Source organism: Amblyomma mixtum, chromosome 10, assembly GCF_055824585.1.
Source record: "Amblyomma mixtum isolate Tamu chromosome 10, ASM5582458v1, whole genome shotgun sequence".
Taxonomy (NCBI): domain Eukaryota; kingdom Metazoa; phylum Arthropoda; class Arachnida; order Ixodida; family Ixodidae; genus Amblyomma; species Amblyomma mixtum.
The window spans coordinates 98,236,949-98,259,174 of record NC_143021.1 but is presented as its reverse complement, the minus strand read 5'-3'; positions in this window follow the sequence as shown (position 1 = coordinate 98,259,174).

The following is a 22,226-nucleotide window of genomic DNA, read 5'->3' as shown; positions in this document are numbered from 1 at the left end:
CGATGGAACGAAATCAAACATGTTTTGGAAGTATTGAGAGACATTAATCAATTTTGCACCAAGTTTGGATTTGGTTAAGGTCTTTCGGTTTCGGTTACGCGAACTTGTGCAGTCGCGCTGACGCCTGCTATTCGGAGCCGGTCACAGACACTGGCGTTGTGTTCCTTCATGTATTAGTAATGTCGGTGCTGCCACAGCTACGGTCGTGTTCTGTTTTGTGCTCTCGAACTTCGAAATTGCGAAGGGTGCAGTGACACCCGCACAGCTAAGACCGGAACATCTGCCTATGCTCGCCTACTCGGAACCCACTGCTTATTTCGCTCTGTGGATGACGAACTAGCCCTTACAAAAATTTGTACCCAGTTTTAATTAAATACTTATTGAGTCTCGGCAATAAATTGTATTGCGGTTTAATTGAGAGCTTATAGACTTTTTTTGTTGAGTTTCAATTTAAAATTGGCCACCGTATTCCAATTGGCTGTTTATTAACTTAACTCGATAAATCCAAATTGAGATTTTATTGACTGGCAATACATATTTAACTGACTGTTTATAAACCTGCAGTTAACATTTAATTGCATGTCAATTAATACTGAATTTATATTAAGTTAACATTTAATTGCCAGTTTATTATGAATTCTTTTGGGGTTTAATTGACAGTTTATAGACTTTTTCGTGTTGAGTTTCAATTTAAAATTGGCCACCGTATTCCAATTGGCTGTTTATTAACTTAACTCGATAGATCCAAATTGAGATTTTATTGACTGGCAATACATATTTAACTGACGGTTTATAAACCTGCAGTTCACATTTAATTGCATGTCAATTAACACTGAATTCATATTAAGTTAACATTTAATTACCAGTTTATTATGAATTCTTTTGCAGTTTAATTGACAGTTTATAGATATTTGTGTTGAGTTTCAATTTAAAATTGGCCACCGTATTCCAATTGGCAGTTTGTTCATTTAACTCAATAGATCTAAATTGAGATTTTATTGACTGGCAACACATATTTAACTGACTGTTTGAAAACCTGCAGTTCACATTTAATTGCGAGTTTATTACTTGGCATTTTTATTTAATTGACCTGCAGTTCACATTTAACTCACTGTTTATTAAAAGATCTAAATACATCCAGTCGAAAGTTTACTGGTTGTTTATTACCTTGCCACAGTGTTCCGAGCTACATAGTGCATCCGCTATGTGCGTGTGGTGATCTAAAAATCACAACACTGTGATACACTCGCACATAAGAAAATTGGCGAATTACCCTTCCTGGTGTTTCCAGATCAGGGTTTCAGAAATGGGTTCTGTGACATGGCATAGTGTGTTCTCATCTAGTGTGACCTAGCCGGCTGATACCAGCTCTGGTGTGCTTTGGTTTACTGTTCCCTGGTGCGGTTGGTGTAGCATTCCGGGATGATGTCAAAGGAAGGGTGAAGCATCCAGAAACAAATTTGTTACCTAACATGTCTTCATAGTGATGCTCAATGTTTGGACGTACTATCGTGAGCAAAATTAAGAAACCAATGCAAGTGCATGCTGAAACGTGCCATATTGCATATGGGCATCAGTCTCGACAACAGGATTGCTTCGTCAGGCGGCGCCCGCATGCAGTTTGGTAAAATTCGGCAAGAACTCACAGGGGTCTCTCAAATTTGAGCACGGTAGTATGTACGTAGCAGCATGCAAATAATTATTACATGATTCATGTTCTTGACAAGCACGAAGAGCAAGTACGTATTGAAAGAACAAAAAAAAACGCTCACATTTGCCTAAGAGCAACCTTAGCTTTATTAGTAGACAAAAGCAGCGAATGAGTCACACTGGAGGCCCCTCGCGTCATAGCATGCATCTTTTCCGAGAAAGTCGAATATCTTTCATTGCCTTGATGGCAGCTTGAATCCATTTGTGTGTAGCGACAGTTCCTGAAGATTAAGGGAGTAAAATTATATATTTATTATGATATGCACTGCTATAATGATCCCATTGCAAACACAACTAGCAAATGCTGCTATTTGCATTAAAGGAGGATGGCTAATGTGACAGCACCCATGAATGCCAACACTGAATCAGAATCCCTTAGGCCTCAGCACTTTTAAAATACCGAGCTTCACAGCACATGGCTGCCAAATACCAACAGCCTTATTTCTAAAACATGACAACTGAGAATTCATGAAAAGTTCTTAATTCCTGGCTAGTTTTTCTGCTCATGCACTGCCCCATTGCTCTCAGAACCTCGCCATTTAAGCTGTTTATACTGTCCCTCACATGAGCTACAAACTATGCCCATCAATTAACCTCTTGTACTATCAGCAAGAAATGAAACACGAACAAGACAGCTGAACCACGGACAGGAAAATACGCAGCTCTTAGCCAGGGGAAGCTGAATACTGGCTTCTGCTATTTTATTTTCGAAGGCGCGAAGACTTTTCGTTAGAACTGTTATATAACCTCGCTAGTATTTCTCATCCAGGAGCTAATAATTTGGTGTTGTTGTGTTGCCACCGATGTTTTCTTGTTCGCATTTCATTCGTTGCTGATAGTACACAAACCTTCACATGATGACATACCTACAGTGAATTGGTCACTAGCTTCCATCCCGTGCATTTGTTATTATCCTTTGTTTTGTGCTTCCTAATAAACCACTAACAAATCCTGAGTTGCAATTCTCGAATTGAGAAAAAAACAGCGCAGGAACAGGGACGCAAGAAAAGAAGACGGGACAGGCGCTGAGTAGCAACTGAAGGTTTATTGCACGAAACATGAAAAAATATACTCTAGAAACAACCAGGAGCACGCATGATTGACGCCAACAGCACTGATTAGATGTTGAAATCAGCCATGACCTTCATGAAACGATATCTCGCAGTCATGAACGAGGACGGATGGAGTGCTTACGCATGTGTCGTGGTTTTTCTGAATATGAAATGCTTCGCTAATTTCCCTAGTTAATCTATCTTTGTTAATGTACAAGATCTTTGTGTTGTTAAAAAGTGGAAAACATTGTTGGGCAGCAGGCGCGGAGGTGTTACTATTACATTATTTGTAGTGCAAGGCTAGGTTCGAGGAAGGGTCCCCTTTCAAAGAGGTGTTATGTTCACGCAGGCGGGAATTTAGGCATCTTCCCGTCTGGCCTATATAGTTCTCGCCGCACGTGAAGGGAACCCTGTACACCACACCCTTGGCACAAGAGACGAACTTTAAATCATGATTTACTTCACTCTTTTCTTGTCTTCGTTTTTGTCCTTTTTTGTTTTTCTTCTCTGCTTTCCCTATCAACCCTGGTGCAAGTAGTAGAACGTTAAGTTGGGCGAGTTGGTTTAGGTTCTTGGTTGAAAATTTTGCCCAGCTTATTAGGTGCTGAAAAAAGCACATCTACCCCATATCTGCGGCCTACCTGCTTTAAACGGTGGGACAACTGGTGAACGTAGGGCACGACAGCAAATTTCTTTTTAACCTGGCCTGGAGGCTCCGGTGTCTCGTGCCTAAAATAGGACTTAATTTTTTAAAGTATTTTATTGCATGCCAGTATTATAGCATCATCCGGAAAGCCTGCTGACCTCAGCCTCTGAACTTGTTGACTAAAACTGTGACTGATAGCATGCAATTTGGATGCAAAATTTGGATGCATCGTGCGAAAATACATTCGCTTTCGAAAGCATGCAGGCAAAGCAAGCCCTCTAGTGCATGTAACTAGTCGAAAAAGCCAAATTTTGTCGAGCCGCAGCCCCAAGGGTAATCGCGCTTTCCAAATTCTAAAAACTGATATGGCTATTACGACCAGCTACAAATCTCTGATTGCAACTAGGCGTCTAACTCTACTGATTAAAAAGTTATTTATTAAAAATTAGTAAACCAGCTTACTGAGGACAATTTACCGGCTTTCTGTTGTCCGCCAACACTGGTGATAGCACAAACGATATTTTTACCCCAAAAAGCCTATTTTTGAAAATTTTTGAAAGTGATTCCTGAAACGCCCGGTATTCAGGTAATGCTGCCTCTGCACCATTATGCTGTCACATTTATGAATCAGTAACTCAAGTTAGCTCTCCCTTACATTGTGCAATTCCAACCTAAGGAGAGTTTCATACCACATTTCTCACTTGGTACCAAAAAAGAATGCTGTGTTCAGTTATACGTTAAATTTTACACTGCGAAGCGACCTCATGAGCAGTGTTTTTCCGAGTCACAACCTACAACCAACTTCAACATCATGACCTCTCCCATAGCAGATATAATATGAATAAAGGCTGTTCAGCTGAAATGGGAATCGTTTGAGCTGTTGTTGCGGTTAGTTCCATAATTGGTGAGAAATCTGTTGTAAATTTAATTTTTGTTGCTAAAGTTTTAATTCAATTGTAGTCAGTTGTATTCATATTGGCTCATATCAGTCAATAACATATTGACTTTTAAATGCCTCGTGAGAAATCGTCTGTAAATGGATTTTTTCTTGCTTGATTTTTAATTCACTTGTAGTCAATTAAATTTATATTGGGTCATGTCAGTCAATAACATATTGACTTTTTAATGAGTCGTGAGAAATGGGCTGTAAATGGAATTTTTGTTGCTTCAGTTTTAATTCACTTGTAGTCAATTAAATTTATATTGGGTCATATCAGTCAATAACATATTGACTCTTTAATGAGTCGTGAGAAATGGGCTGTAAATGGAATTTTTGTTGCCTGAGTTTTAATTCACTTGAAGTCAATTAAATTTGTATTGGGTCAAATTAGTCAAGAACTTATTGACTTTTTAATGACACGGTGAGAAATGGGCTGTAAATTGATTTTTTGATGCTTGAGTTTTAATTCACTTGTAGTTAATTAAATTTATATTGGGTCATATCAGTCAAGAACTTATTGACTTTTTAATGATATAGTGAGAAATCGATGTAAATTGATTTTTTGATGCTTGAGTTTTAATTCACTTGTAGTTAATTAAATTTATATTGGGTCATACCAGTCAAGAACATATTGACTTTTTATAGTCCGATGTCATTAAGATTTGAGTATTAATAGACTTTTTATTGACTCAACAAATACTCTATAAACAGTTAATTGCATCTCAATGTGCATTTTGTAAGGGCTGTGCCTTATTCACTACCATTGACAAAACAGTCATCATGCTTGCTCCGCAGAAGGGTTGGCACATCAAGGGAGCCGATTGTGCATCTCAATGTTAATTTAATTTTGTTGATGTCACATATATTAACACGTAAAGTGAAGGCCTTAGCGTGATAGTGGTTTGCTTTCAAGTGTTTGCATTAGTACATGGAAGTTTTCTGCAGCTATCTACGATTGCAAGATACATCGTGCACGCATTAAATTGCGTGAACTCACTGTGCACATAAGGATTCTTCTCTACTGCGCGAACAGTATGCGCGTAGTGATTGCACACTTATTGCGTGAATGATGCCCAATCTGATGGACTTCGATTGTTAGGTCCGCCGTTTGCGATAAACTTCACATCTCAGGTATGTCGACACAGATTATCTGAGTCGTGTGGAATTCTGTAATGGAGACAAAGTTTTTTTTTAGAAATATCTCTTTTAGACTGAGAGTAACGACAAGGACATAAGTGGCAATAACACAATGCAGAAATGTCTTCTCTACTCCTGCTAAATTAGGCCCGAGCCTCGGTTACTACACTTCACTAGCAGAGCAGCGAACTTTACCATGCCACAGCAAGAAATGAATAGTGTAGGAAGACCCGTGTAAAGCGCGGCGCACTGCCACACGCAGGGCAGTCGGACAACTGGTTGATGGTTTATGGGGTTGAACGTCCCAATCAACTCAGGTTATGAGGGACGCCGTAGTGGAGGGCTCCGGAAATTTCGACCACCAGGTGTACCTTAACCTGCACTGACATCGCACAGTACACGGGCTTCTGGAATTTCGCCTTCACCGAAATTCAATCGCCGCGGCCGGGATCGAATCCGCGTCTTTAAGGTCAGCATCCGACCACTGTAACCACGGAGCCACCGCGGCGGGGCGCAGTCGGACAACTCTACATCCGCCCACTATCCATTAGGTGGCCCGATTTTTCCCAGTCCACGACTGAAGCAGATGCCTTGTGAACAATCCCCGCGCCTGCGTGTTTTGGTCGCAGGGATTGGCGCCAGCGTCGGTTGTTCGTGGCGTCTTGGGGACAATAGAAAACTTCACCCCCTTGGTTCCAACGCCTCTCATAAAATGCCACTCATTTCCCGGGTCATGTCTGCTTATACGCGAAACGCAAGCTTCACAGAAATTCCTAAACAGCAGATGCATCGGCACTAAGGCAGAAGAGCAGTTCTAAGGGCGGAAGTTACAAAGGATTCCTTCCCGGGCCTAACGATGCCATGGTGAAAAACTTGCATAGTTTCACAAGAGACGCTTTATTTTGCTGTGTGCGCAAAAAACAATCTATACCGTACGTTGCCCAATGGACACCGTACACATTAACCTGCTCTGAGAGCACACAGCTCTTATATTAGACTCGCGCCTGTATTCGCAAGGAAGAAAACTTCAGAACAATGTCAGTAATTTTTACGAAGACAAATAACTGCTTGAGGATATCCGAGAAGGTTAAAGAGAAAGTAAACTCGCTCGTACACTCAACGTTGATATTTGAAGAAATAGCACCAATATGAGGACTACGCACTAGGGAACTCGAGCAGTATTTTCGCTACACCTATAAAAACTGGCAGCTGCGCCACGACCGGCCCGCATTCCTTCGCCGAGCATTCTGAGGCTTTTATCGGGCACCCGACGCCGCGGCGCTTTGACTGACCATGTTCACTTGCTGCGAAGTACTTTCTATGTTCGCGTGCAGCTGGCGCCTCTTGCGTCCGTCTCTCCGCGGGCTCGAAAATGTGTGCAGATGCCCAGCTGCTGCACCATGAGCCAGTGATGTTCAGTGGTGGTCAGTTTAGTGATGAATGACGCGGCGCGCGCCTACCTAAAGACAAGGAAGCGGCTGACTTCTTGGACAATCAGTAAATGACGCATGCGCTTAGCGTGTCTGTGATTTCTCACAGACTCGGGAGCGGTACGTGCCCCATTGAAGCGCGTTAAAGCTTTGGAGTGGTAGGGTTTTGCGTGTTTAGAGCCCCGAGGCTGTACCTAGAGTTTGGGCAGTACCGTACTTGAGGGCTTTGGGTTCAGCGGCCTTTAAAAAAAAATCTGAGTGCTAATAAATACACTATAGGCGTTAACTACATCTGTCCGGGGGTACTGCCTGTGTGAGCACGGTAATGGAAGTCTGTGTTATTGTAATGAACGCACTAGCCCTACGCCCGTGCGAAAACCATATTTTTTAACCACCTGAAATTCATTAGCGCGCACCGACATTGCGAAACGTGTTTTCGTAATTTGTCTCGATGGAAACGGGCAACATTCGACCCGCGACCGTAGAGTCAGAACCCTGGCGCGAAAGCCACTGAAAGACCTCGGCCACTGAAAGACACACTGAAAGAAAAAAGAATCACAGCGAGCTGAGAAAATGCAATATGTAGATACGAAGAAAACCTGACGCGCATTTGTGTCGCAGTTTAGTTTAAAGATTGCATTGAATGTCAGTTTTTATATGAGACACCACGTGGTTATTCACTCTGGCCAAAAAAAAAAATGTGTTGGGGCAAAAACAACGCTCTTCCGCGCAGTTTTATTAAAGCCGCGAACACGACCTGCGTTTCTCTACAGAAAAAGCGCGCGCAAAGGAAGATTTTTTCGACTAGCACGAACTATTCCTCCTTCCCGACAAAACGCGTAGAGTCGGTCAGACAAGGCGTTGTTCAATGCCGTCCGCAGCGTCCTCTAGCGTGGTTCTCTGCCGTCTGAATTTCCTGAAGTGGGCAAGGTCTGGAAGACAACCACATGACGTTGCTCGTTAAGCGCAGCGCCAATTTTATCGGGGCAGTGCAATGGTTCGTCAGGAATCTAACTGATACGACATGTGCGTCTGCGCCACCGCCACATCCGTATTGATACGACGTGGAGATAAAAAAGGAAATTTCTTGTTCCGGCCAGCATGCTGTCGACTACCTTCTATACGATCTGATACACAAGCCATCAAGAGTACTACCGCGCAAGGTTAACACATGGATCGTTGTCGGTTCGTTGAGAGATGTTATTAGGAAACTGTAGATATGACCCGAAAATATAGAGTCGTCAGCATTGCGACCGATTATATTCTATCGGATCAACCTGTGGACCAACATGCAAGAACAGGGGAAAACCGCGTATTTTCCGAAGCAGTGCAGATGTAGAAGAATCCATCCTGGAGCCCAACTGAAATGCAGGATTACTGTCTTATCGGGGAAGTCGCACTGCCGTCTGCCTTGAAAAAGATGTCTTGTAGGTGCTACATGCAGCTAGACACGAGCTTGAGACTGAAGCGAAATAATATTATACCGAATCGCCAAAAAAGGAATGCTAGTATGGAATGAAATCGATATGCAGTAGTAAATATGCCTTCGGACAAACTTGTCGTGTTATTAAAAATTATCCAACTGCTGCGTCAGAATACTGAGAGTGAGACGAAAAGTTTTTACAGTAAAAGTGTTTATTCACGAGATAGGTATCTAGGTTGAAAACTCATTTATCGGCGACGAGAAATATAGATTCCTCGAAGGGGCTCCATTTCCTTGAAGTGCAGCATCTGCTTAGCGACTTCGATTTGGGTGACAGGATAGCGTTGATCTAATTTCTGATCAGTGGGATATGGCCTACATCCAGTCGTGCATCGATGACCGCAAGCAGGCATAAGTTCACTAGTGTCGGTTCCAAGTGCAACACGTGAAGATCGGTCAGCGTCGCTTGCTCCTCAACAATCTCCCCTTCCTGCATGTTCGCTTCCGGGCCATAGCCGCCGAACACGAACACTCTTTCGCCAGAAATGCAGCAGCCTGGAAACCACCTGGCAGACGGTCCTGAGCCCCACGGCTTCACCTCAGTCCAGCACGATGTCTCGGGGTCATACTTGTGCATGTCTGCACAGAAAGTGTCCAAAAGTTGGTTGTAACCCCCAAAGATGTACAGCTCGCCTCTGTAGACAAAGGCTGAATGCCCGTACCGAGCCACGGGGGGAAAGCCTTGTACCTGTGGGCGTACCCAGGTCGAGGTTGTTGTTTCCAGGTAGTATAAAGAGTAGACATTTTCAATGCGACCAGCGAGAAAAGGGGCAGCTATGCCACCTCCCCACACGTACATGCGGGTCCCGATTAAAGAGGCTGTGTGGAAGGATCGCGGAGCAAGGACTTCTCCATTGGTGGGGACACGATGCCACTCCATGGTATCCAGGTCAAGCGCGCTGACATCTTGGGCAAAATCCGCGTCACCAAAGATATACATGCGCTGACCGACCATGCAAGCTGAGGCGCCGTAATGCGGTGTCGGCGCATCGCCATTCACTTGAGGGCAGCTCCATGTCATGGTGTTGGTGTCGAAACAATAAAGGACGCTTTCCGGCTGCCAGCCGTTCCGCAAGCCCCAAAGGTACGCGCAGTGACCATAGGCGACAACGGTGCGACGAAAAATGCAATTCGGCTGGCCATTCAACGGCGAATGTGTTAGCACGATATACCACTGCGACGTTGCAGGGTCGAAGATGGACACGTCGACGAGGTTCCTTAAGGGGTGAGGCCCGTCCTCGTGAAAAGAGCCGAACGAGTATACCTTGCCGTTGATGGAAACGGCACCGTGGTTGACTTGCTCTGGAACACCACTCAGTCGCACCGTCCACATCTTGACGGGGCATCTAGTGCACTGAGAAACGCGGCGCGATCGTTCCAACGATTCTGCGTACCTCACGTGGCCTATTCTTGAAGCAGCGATATGATTATCAGTTTCCGCGGCGCGTGCGCCAGCGATGATTTGAAGGGTGGCTATGATTATGTTTCTCATATATTAGAATTTTTTCGTCATTTCATGATGCGCAGCTGTATGAACGTTCCAGGAAGAAATTTTAAAGTGGCTGTCGCCGAGAAAAAAAATTCTAAAATCGCCTTAACAATTATAGGAGCGGTGAGGCAGGCACTTCAGTGATTTTGCGAGCCTGTTTCTAAGCGAACTGTCTTGACGCTGAGAGCCACGCCTTTAATGCTTCCCAGTTGAGTCTTTATTAAACACTTTTGGCTAACCGGTTTTGTGGTCCGCTAGAGAGCTCAGCGAGGCGGAGGCTCAAGCGTACATGTGCAGCACGCTCACCCGCTAGCGGGTAAGCGGAGCGGCGCCTCCGTTGTGCAGGCGCGCCGGTTTAGTGCAGCGTCGCATCGTATGGAAATGCCTCCGATTTTCTGGTTAGTTCAAGATGTCTGCCTCTGGCTCGACGGTCGCCTTTGATTGCGCTTACCTAGTTTCACTGTCCAAAAGGGCTGCTTTTATAGCCTAAAATCGTTGAAAGCGCTTAAAATTTACAAAGTTCGCTGTTTGCACCGCGGCGTAGTCGTGGTGAATCCTCTAGCGCGACTGTGAGCTGATGTGGAAGCGGGTGTCTGAAAATGCCGCAATCGAAACAAAGCACGATTGGACGTTGCGAGCTGCGAAAATCGCGTTAACCTCCTTACGAGCTACTTCCAGATAAATAGAGAGCATATTCGAGAAAGTCGCCGCCTTCACGCCTGTCTCAATTTATTTTGCTAATGAGCATACGTTTGTGCACTGGTATGCAGAAGTGTTCACCCCGACAAACTGCAAACGTTTCGAAATGAAGTTATCGTGTATTTATCTACAGTTTAATAGCGCGAAAGGAAACATACACTGCCGCAGTCTGAATTCTTGTTTTGCGCAGCGTAGAGAGCAGGAAAAACACTAAAATAGCGGTTGAAAGCAGCGCCACGCACGAAGAGTGCGGCATTGGTCGGTGTGGATAAACTACCAATGCAAGTCGCGTTTTCTTTCACTGAGTTGCCCGATCAGGTGCCTTTAAGCAACCTTGTTCACTCAAAACCAGTAAAGTTCCAAGCAAACAAACACAAAGAGATATGAACTCATAATCATCATCAGTCTGACTATTACCATTGCAGGGCAAAGGCCTCTCCCATGTCTCTCCAATTAACCCTGTCCATTGCTGCAGTTGCGGCCATCGTATCCCCGTAAACTTCTTAATCTCATCCGCCCACCTAACTTTCTGCCGCCCCCGGGTACGTTTTCCTTCTCTTGTAATCCACTCCCTGAAATCCGCACAGTGGATATGAACTAAAAGGTTTGGTTTATTATTTTATTGGTGTTTAACGCCCCAAAGCGTCTCAGGCTAAGAGGGACGCCGTAGTGAAGGTCTCCGGAAATTTCGATCACCTGTGGTTCTTTAACGTGCACTGACAACGCACAGTACACGGGCCTCTAGAATTTCGCCTCCATTGAAATTCAGCCGCCGCGGCCGGGATTGAACCCGCGTCTTCGAGTCAGCAGCCGACCGGTGTAACCAATGAGCCAGCGTGGCGGGTTGTACTAGAAGCACAAATTTGGAGTTTGATCAACATACGGTTCTATTTTTCACCTCTAGATGGCGTCACAAGTCAAAACCACTCTTCTTAACCTTACCAGCAGAACAATTTGCTTTATAAAACTTGCTCGCCGCACTCCCGCTATGCTTATGTTGAACGGGCCAGGATAAGCGGAGGGGACCGTAAAACCGGCCAGCTAAAACTGTCTTATCGCATCCTTCATAGCCAACCGCAGTGATAGGGGCTAGAATTTTGCTCGACCTTATAAAATTATATGAACGATATATTGGTGACATTCTGCTGCCCATGTTTTAGGAAAGAACGCTGTGTTCTTTTAGTTTCGCATTCTTATCATGGCGCAGCCTTACCGTGTATCAGTCCTGATTACAGTTGTCATGAAGCGCTTGTTCAATCGGATTGTGAGCAATAAACTACCTGTCCGGCTTTGCCAGAATAAAAGAAAAACGTGAGTAGCGGGTAACTAAAAATTGCGCTTCCGCTTCTTGTATGGAGAGCCCGAATGGCTGAATAACTAAGCATGTTTCTTGAAAACTGGCGCCGTGTCTCTCGATCGCTGCGCTTTTCATAGAGCTGCTAGTGAAAAAACAAAACAAAAAACATGATTGCAAATTTTTGCTCTCCCGTGAAGCTCGCGCAATTCTTTAGCAGCTGCTGCGAACAGTAAGGCATATTCGGTTTTCTAATACCGCTCACCTGGCAAACGTACGCTGGAGACAAGCTATCAGCTTCTTCTTGGTATAACACCCGTGCGAACCAAATGAAATTCATTCACGCAGGGAGAGCACGCTGAAAAGAAAAAGGTAAATAAGACTAGGTTTTGTGTGACTTCAACGGGTACGGTGCTGACAGTAATTCGTGTGTCAACATCGCAAAAGTTTTTAGAAATGTGCGTGCGAGGGCTTTTACTTACATCGATTCTCAAGCACGCGGTAACTTCCAGCTTTACTAAGGAATCCACCAGAGCGTCATGAAGCCGCTTTCTTTTCAAAGGCGTGTGCTTTATAGAACCGGCGTTACCACCCCCTCCTCCTGCACAACATACTGCTGCAGTACCATGTGCAGAACAGGGAAGGACCGAACAACGTGCAATGCTGGGACGATAAGCACCGGGTTTGCCTGGACTCCGCGCATTACGCATATAGCACCTGTTTCAAGAGGTGTACTTGAAAAACTTTCCATGACATCAGAAGAAATGCTAGTCGTTCGATTTATTAGGATCAGTCCCACTATAGTGTGGTAGCACCTATAGTGTGCATTCCCCGTCTTTATCCGATGTGTTTTTGTTTGCCTGTTTCGTGAGATTATGGAAGTAGTTGGCCACGATCCCGCGAGAGAAAAGTTTGTAACAGCTGTTTCTTACCGGCATTAACCCACGAGGCAAAAGCGTGCTGGATACCAAACAGGCTTCAAATTTAATTGAGGACAAGAGAGCTAGCTAGCCGAAGAGGGCAGAGTGGGTCATAAAACAAACCGGGGTGAATGGTATTCTAGACGAAGTGAAGAAGAAGAAATGGGCTGGTCAGGGCATGCAATGGGACGGCGAGATAACCCGCGGTCATTAGGGAACGGCGTGGATAGCAAAAGAAGGCAGGCGTAGCAGGGGACGGCAGAAAATTACGAGGGCGAGTGAAATAAAGAAGTTTGAGGGGATACCGCGGCACCAGCTGCGAAAGGACAGGGTTAAATGCACAGGTATTGGAGAGGCCTTTGTCCTGCAGTGAACGTAGTCTAGTTGACAATGATGATTTGTTTTTTGGCTTGTCTGTTTTTCAGGAGTCTGTCTTGTGTCAGGTTGCCAACCGTCCTTCTGAGTTATGGACCTCCCGCTAGACGTGTATATGGTGGGTGTTTCAGCGCACACTTTAAAAAATTCAAAAATAGGCTTTTTAGTGTCAAAATATGGATTTGCGGCATATTATTATCAGATTTGCGGACGCTACAAAACCGATGAATATTCTGTCGTAGTAAGCTGGCTAACTAAGTATTGGTAATTAACTTATTAACTAGTAAAACTGGGCACCTAGTCGGAACTGTAGCCGGTTGTTTTGCAGACGGTCGTTGGTAATAGCCCTATCACAGTGTAGAATTTCGAAAACGCGCTTACTCTTGGCGCTGTCGCTCGTGAAAATTTGGCTTTTTTACCTGCACTGGAGGGGTTGCTTCGAATACATGCTTTCGAAAGCGCGTGTATTCTCGCACTGTGCAGCGAAATTGGCTCTCTTTCTCATTCAAAAACACCAGTGGAGTGCTGACACAATTATCCACTCTCTGCCGCCGCTGTGGCTACGCGGTTATGGTGCTCGGCTGCTGACCCAAAAGACGCGGGTTCGATCCCGGCCGCGGCGGCTAGAATTTCTTTGGAGGAGAAATTTTAGAGGCCCGTGTACTGTGCGATGTCAGTGCACGTTAAAGAACCCCAGGTGGTCGAAATTTCCGGAGCCCTTCACTACGGCGTCTCTCATAGCCTTAGTCGCTTTGGGACGTTAAAACCCCATAAACAAAACCATAAACCATAAACCAATTGTCCACTCTCTCAGCAATTTCAGAAGCTTCCACCATCTCCCTCGCCACTTTGTTCAAGTATTTGTGAACTATTGTGGTTCTTCCGAAGAAGAGCGGCAATTTTTTAGGAATGTAACCTGCACTGAGTTACGGATAGGGGGGTTTAACCCTGGGCCTCTTGGGTTCGTGCGTGATAGTTTTTTAGCCTGCGTTTTGCTTGCCTGTTCGAGGGAGAGTCGGTTTTGGTGCAACGTGATGCCGGTGCCAGATAAAGCGTAACATCTCCTTTTTCCTTTCATTGCTGCACATGCGCGCGATAGGGTATTTGTTTACGCTGCAAGCGGCATTAAAGTTTTGGTGATGTCAGCGCTTTGTGGTGTTTCCATACTTTTCCGGGTTTGTCTTTGCGCCGTGTAGTTTTAAGCTTGGTTTTCCAACACGCCCAGCAAGTGCTGTTTAACTGGTTATAGTATGCTGCAAAATACACATCTTTACCCTAAAAACCTTTCTTTAGGAAATTTTAATTAGTCCCTGAAACACCTTGTATATATTGTAAAAAAAAATATCTAAGGATTAGCTCTGGTTAAACGGGCAAGTTGCGTAAGCTGCGTCGAGAGCGCGCGACAAGTGGCGCGGCAGCGGCGGCGGCGCAGCGACGGTCCTGCCGCCTGGTGGAGCGCGGCTGAAACGGTTGCTATGGCAACGGCTCTCGACGCTGCTTACGATGGCAGGACCGCCGCCGCCGCGCGCCTAGTCAAGCGCTATCGACATTGCTCACGCAACTTGCCCGGTTTAACCAGAGATAAACCTCAGCTAATTTTTCGTTTCTGTTCTTATTTTTATTCTTTTATATATTTTATTTTATTTATTAAACCCATGCATTCACTATATGCGCCTTTATTAATGCTAATATCTTGAGCCTTCATGGCGGAGTGGTAGCGTCTCCGCTTCAAGTGCCAAAGGCCCTGGTTCGATTCCCAGCCTCGACAGAGTTTATGTAGTGACGCCGATACGCTGAAACGGTTGTTATGGCTACGGCGCTCCTTCTCTGTGACCTCACTGCGGTTAAAGGTCTACCGTGACCACGACCGGGAGGTACGCGACGGCTCGAAACCTGGCGCAGTATTGCTTACGCAATAAATGAAGACGCAGATTTGAGCGAAAGACGAAGATGACCCTGCGCTTGAGCGGCATTGACATCGCCTCGTGTTGCTGTGCTTAGCCTGGCTTCTTTCCTTCTTCTTTACGACTTTTGTCTGCCTGCTACAGTAGATACCACTCTCCATTCACCAACTCGGCGTCTGCGAAATATACTTGTGTTTGTTAACTCGCGCAAGGTGCTCAACACTGCCGAATGATCTCCCGCTGAACCATGACTGACACCCAGCATCGCCAGAAATGCGTTTCTACTGGCCCGCTTGTGTGATTTTGGATGCTATCAAGCACCCTTGGACTGTCCTATACGCAGTGCCCACCATGACGGGTGGCAGCTCAGTTAATGAATGCTCTTGAGAGGTGCTCGGGAAGAGCAGCCCAAGTCTCTCAATTTCCAACGTTGGCACACCTGCCACCGAAGGGCAGTGCCGCATCGCTTAACCAGTGCACCAGTGGAACCAGTGAAATCAATCCAATGTGATTTCCACGAAACATACACTTATTCTGGCTGACCTTTCTATGTGTCTAACGACCTTGCGCCTATGTCTTTTTCATAAAACGTACTTCTTTAATCCATTCCTGAAAGAAAATCTTTTCACCGCATCCATCTGCACCTCATCACGCATCAATCATCAACACAAGGTTGGAGTGCCAACTTGCCGTACTAATTCGCACCATTCTTCCGTTTGGCCAAGAACAGCTACTGAATGGAACCGCCTTCTCGCCCACACAGTCTCCATTTGTTATGCCATTCACTTAAAGATCGCGGCGGTTAAAGGTGCTTTAAAGTGTTTTTTGTTGTTATTGTTCTGCAACTAATGTTACAAACTCAACACTCCTTTCTGTAGTGCCTATGGGTGTTGAAATTTTAGGCAATAAATAATTAATTAATTAATAAACTGGTCTGTTTAGTCGTGGCCTGTGAACTGACCGCAGCAATGTCTCTCGATAGCCCTTTAGCTGTCGCCTAGTATTTCCCACAAAGCGTTTCCGATTTGCATAGTGTAGCCACCTGTCGCAGAGATGCATTCGCAATAAGGCGATTGAAATAGAAACGAAATTCGGCCACTTTCTCCCAATCCTTGCCAATGACGTGACAAGAATATCGGCCTACCTACATACACATAGCTTAAGCAAGCATTTCCTGATATTAGGAAGAGTTTAGTTTTCCAGAGCTCCTCCCCGATTTCCACCAGCTTAGGCATTACCATGTTGTGGTCCATGCGAGATACATTAAAAAATCATTTCTGTTCTGCTCTGGCAACGACTTGAATGTTCACCACACACTGCAGAGACGGCCACGAAAGTCTGGAATATTCCGTCAATTCACAATCATGCACGATGCTGAAAGAGCTGTAGTAGCTAGTCCTTGATTAACTACACCATAAAAAAGCGAGGATGGTCAGGTCAAGCCCTTCCCCCGCATGGTCCGGTGTCCAAAGGCACGCACAATGAGGCACACTGACGCGAAGAACAAGTCTCACGTAATTATTTGCCATCGATCACCAGCGTGGAGTACGAAGCACTTCTAGGGCCCCCATGTATAGCTCGCTACCACATCACGAAATGTGAGCGTTCAGGCTCTGAATTGCGCGGATCTGAAACCTAATATGACCACTTTATCCACACCGATAGAATATTGGTTGTGCTAATCGCTAACTATTTCTGACAACCTAATATTATCGTGGGTATTGATTACAGATCCTGGAGTTTCTGCGGTGGCAGCGCCTTTTGCAGTCGGCTTGCGAATGTGTGTGGTTTATCCCAGCAGATCAAGGCTGTTGGTCCTTCCGAGCTTGTCCAAAGTTACCTCGTGTACAGAACTCAAGGTATAAAGTTTGCTACAGCTTGGACGTCTCCCGGCGACACCCATCGGCATATCCTGGTTCATATCTGTCAATGCAATAATAGTTCAAATGCTTTAACAAAACATCAAATGACACTGGCCAAGCTATCGTGTGGGACGTGGTCCGTGTGGCTGCTTAGGGAATATCTATATCAGCACGCTTGCTCACGGAATTACTCTGCATTCACACGACACAACATACGATCAACCAACACGACACAATCTTCTAGGGATACACATGTTCCAGAAAACTTGTCGCAACTTAAGGCAGTGGCGCATTTTCTCATTATAGTGTGATCAAAGGACCGGCAGGGCTGATTAAGCTTCAATAGATTTTTTTTTCCTTTTTCTTCAGCCTTTGTCGAGTGTATTTCTTTTGCCAATCGCTTTTTTTTCCATGTGTAGAATTCCGGGGAACGCTGCGTCTCACCGTGTTTTCTGTCCTCGTCCACGTGTCGTGTGCAGCGCTGAAGGCTGAAACGCTGGTTAATTTGTTTTTTTTTGTGCACGTGACGATGTATGTTATACCACAGCGTAAGCTTTAAGAAATATGTAAACTATCACGTAAAGTCTTTCTTTATATTGATGGTCTCGCTTCCTTCGCCACTCACATCTGAGATTGTGCTGGTGTGTGCCGTCAAGCCGCCATGTTTTGAACGGATGACCGTCTGTGAAAGATACTCTACCACTTTATATCTATCCTGTTCAGGCAGGTGTGCACTTTTTTTTAGTCCTAACATAATCTATGTATATTTTTCCTGTGTGGGACTCTTTATTCTTAAATCTTTTTCTTAGTCCCAAAATAATTTTTATATCGATCTTTTGCTGTTCTTCACCGAAAGCAGCTGCCCAATTGTTGCGTCACGGCAAGCGGATGAAAACACAACGGCCTCACGAATAGCGATGATATGAACTAATGGCCGCGGGTATAGTACGTCCATAGTACGTTCTTTCCTTACAGTACGTCTATCAGTTGTCACAAACTAGAAGGAGATCACCCCCACATAATTGGGCTCACAGAAAGCCTGAACACGACGCTCGCGGATATAATTTCTATTTAAGTGGATGCGGAACACAAAACGTTCGATCAGATACTCCCGTACTTTACCTTCGGGTTTAACACCGCAATTCAGGAAATATCCTGCTTTACCGCGTTCCGTATTGTCTACGAGAGAGGAGTATAGATGGTGCTGTACGAGGAGCTCTCGAGCGCGGATGACGACGTCGCACCAGACGCGGGCACAATCGTCGCCCAAGCCGAACAAATGCGTCACTTCGCTCGCTTACTCATGAAAAAGCCGCAGGAGACGGACTCCCGACATTACAACCTCGGCCATACAGAAATTCCTATATCCCGTCTGACCGTACCTGAGTGTCGACCACTTTCCGCAAAAAATGGTGAAATATTCCTGCACTACTAATTCACTCTCTATGAAGTCCGCGGCCACGTCGGGAGCATGAATTATGGTATCGTTCCTTACGGAACTGTTGTCGTCGGCGAGCACGAATTAATGCTGTGCATGTGGTCCACTTGATCCCGCAACTCTCAGGTGACTGCAGGGCTCCTAAGGCTGTATATTAAACACTTCACCCGCCTTCTGCACATTATTCTGTCCTTTGTTTGTCTCAGCTTCTCATCCTTGTGAAATATGTGTCAGCTTTACCCTCTAATTTTCTTGTCTACATTTCTTTTTTTTTGTTTTTCTCGTCTTTTCTAATCGATCCGTTCCGCACCGGGATGACGCTTTTCTTTCACGAGGGTAGGGTAGACTAATGCCAAAAGCTTGTGCCGCGCCACCTCCACCCTGAGGAGAGAGGACGACGATGCGGACACAGTCGCGTCAGGAGCCCTCGTGCTGTTCAGGTTTGTAGGATTAAACTCGACCGCTATAAGATCTCCCTCTGCATATGTGGCCGCCCTCCTTCTAGTTTGTGACAGTATTATTATTTAAAGACACTGCTGTCTGGGTACTTGACATTGCATAGAAATGAAAATCCCGGTACATAAGTCGGCATTTGTTTCAAAAACTGCTGAGGTGGTAGCTGTCGGAACGAACCATCAAGTTTATTGCACATCTGAACTGTGTTCGGGAAAAAAGAAAATTTATTGCAACCAAGCAAAGACCTGAACGGTGTAATATTCATAAGATCGGTCCGGCAGGTCACACGTGCAGAATGACTAGTGAATAAAATGGGGGCAGCTAAAGAAACGGACTTGTGCACAGTTTTGTGCAGCATGATAAGCCATTCACTTGCCACATAGCGCTAAACATACAGGAACACAGAGAGACACACAGGACAGGCCCGTCCTGTGTGTCTCCCTGTGTCCCTGTTTTTTTTTGCGCTATGTGGCAAGTGAACCGTTGCCCAAGCCCAACCTTCTACTATGATAAGCCGGTCACACTACTCTCGATGCTGGAGGAAATTCAGGGATAACACATGGCAGTGATTTGAAGAAGAGAAGTTGCGATCATAACGGTTAAAAATGAATCTGGTTGATTTCTTTGTACCAACTCAACTTTATCTCTGTCATGAATTAGATGAGGTGACCACACGCCTAACGCCTATACAAGGAGAGACCTGACCAGGGATCTATAAGCTGCTAGCTTTGCATTCATTCGTTGCACCTTTAAAAGTTATTTTCAGGTAGCCTATCTTTTGTTATGTTTTTGCGCATAAGTATTGTTGCCCTCGCTTTTCCATTCACGTCCGACAACTCCCTGGCTTCCCTCCACAAGCCATCAAGCTTTGAACGTATGGCCTTCTATGAATGGCATGTTTCCACTATATACAGGTATTTACCTTTTCCTGGCCTTAACGAAAGCCACTGATCACAATGGTTGCTTTAGGAAACAGGAACGTGTGTGCAAGCCGATACAGCGATGGAATGCATCTGCGCTCAAAGAAAGAATCTCCCGCCTGTAGCTGCCGTCGTGAGCACGTGCCACTTCTTCCGCTACTATCCGTTTGGCAGAAAAGCAAAAGCTAGAGTCCCCAATTACTTTCCTTTTGTGCCCGGCCGACAAGCGTAATCGAGTATGAGGGCTGGTCCTTAGCTTGACAGCCTGAAAGCACTTAGGATTATGAGGACAATAAGCTAGGAACTTTTTCTACAGAGGCTCGTGAGCTAAGATATGGTTCAGAGAATTGCGTCGCAAGTATTTGTTATACCTGATAACTTTACACAACGCATTTTTTTTTCTTTTGTTTCGGAAGTGCTTCAAAATGCTTCTTGGGACATAAATACTTCCGTATCTTCCACAAAAGTAGTGTAGAATCTCAACATGAAGAATGATGAAGTGTCCTTGCGCTATGTCATCAGGACATCGCGCCATGCCAAGGGTTTGAAGTGAGTCATTAGATCAAACTATTCGTACAAGCGACACATATGGAATGAGATTTATCAGCAGCAGCACTCGAGAGCGCTCGGAGCGCTCCTCTAATAGAAGCACGCGAAGACTCTCGCGTCTATATTATTACGGGGATGCTACGGTATTACCGTTACGGTAAGTCTATATTGGCGGCTGCTCTGAGATGGCCAGCACTCAGCTCAGACTCCAAGGGCCCAGCTACCCACTGTCAACGTCGTCGTCGTCCAGCGCACCGCCACTTCTTCGTTCACGATTTGTTCACTTATTGAGTAACCTGTTCACCGGTAACACTATCCGCCTTGGCTGAAGGCAACGTCCCGGTGCGTGTTAGGCGTGCGATGTCGAGGGTAGATGATAGGACTTGAGGCGAGCCACATGAACGACTTCGGATGTCAGTGGAGCGGACGGGGACTTTGTGTGGAGCGGGGTGATCTCATACGTTACGTCGCTCACTGCCCGCAATACACGATAAGGACCTGTGTAGCGCGGCAGAAGTTTTTCACATAACCCCACACAACGGGATGGTAGCCACAGCAAGACGAGAGATCCGGCAATGTACCGCACATTACTGTGCAGGCCATCATAGCGGTGTTTTTGAGCTTCTTGAGAGGCTGAGAGCTTGTGACGAGCAACCTGGCGGACGGCGTCTGCTCGGGCGATAGCGTCTCGCGCATATTTAGTGGCAGGGCCGGCTGTGGGCAGCAGAGTGTCGAAGGGCAGTAAGGGGTCTCGTCCAAAGAGAAGATAGAAGGGCGAGTAACCAGCAGTATTATGGCGCGAAGAGTTGTACGAGAAGGTGACCAAATGCAAGCTGATGTCCCAGTCTCGGTGGTTGTCGGATACATACATGGCGAGCATATCTGTCAGCGTGCAGCTGAGACGCTCCGTAAGGCGTAAGGTGTATTCTTGCAATCGCAGTTCCCACCGGCCAAGACGGGCAGTAGGTTACTTGAGAAAGGAGAGCCAGCACAGGGCGTAGTGGTCGGTTATAACAGTGAATGGTCGACCGAACAAGTATGTGCTGAATTTTCCAATGGTCCAAACAAGAGCCAGGCCTTCGCGTTCTCTGATGGAGTAATTCTTCTGAGCGGAAGAAAGAAGACGGCTTGCGTACGCAATCACGCAGTGCTGTCCGCGTTGTCGCTGAGCAAGGATGGCGCCAATTCCGTGACCACTTGCATCGGTGCGAAGTTTAGTCGGGGCAGACGGGTTGAAACGGGCGAATACAGGAGTGTTGGTGAGGACGGCGATAAGGCTGGAGAATGCAGTAGCCTGCTCTGGTCCCCAGGAAAATGGAACGCCTTTCTGCGACAGATTGGTGAGAGGGCGAGCGACGGCTGCGAGGTTCGGGACGAACCGGCGAAAGTAGGAACAGAGACCGATGAAACTGCGGACATCTCTGGGCGAGCGGGGACAGGGAAAAGCACTGACGGCACGAACTTTACCAGGGTTAGGTTGTATGCCACTCGCAGTCACCAAATGGCCGAGGACTTAAAGTTCACGGCGGCCGAAAGTGCATTTTTTCGAGTAGAGTTGAAGACCTGCGCGGCGGAAAAGTGCCAAGATGGACGCAAGGCGAAGCAGGTGGGTTTCAAAAGAGGGAGAGAAAACAATTAAATCATCTGAGTAACAAAGACAGGTCGTTCACTTGAAGCCGCGGAGTAACGAGTCCATTATCGGTTCAAATGTGGCAAGGGTGTTACAAAGGCCGAAGGGCATGACCTTAAATTGGTAAAGGCCATCAGGGGTGACAAAGGCTGTTTTCTCGCGGTCTCTTGCGCCAACAGAGATTTGCCAATACCCGCTACGAAGGTCGATGGAAGAAAAGTAGCGGGCGCCATGTAAACAGTCCAGAGCATCATCTATGCGCGGAAGGGGATAGACGTCTTTCTTCGTGACC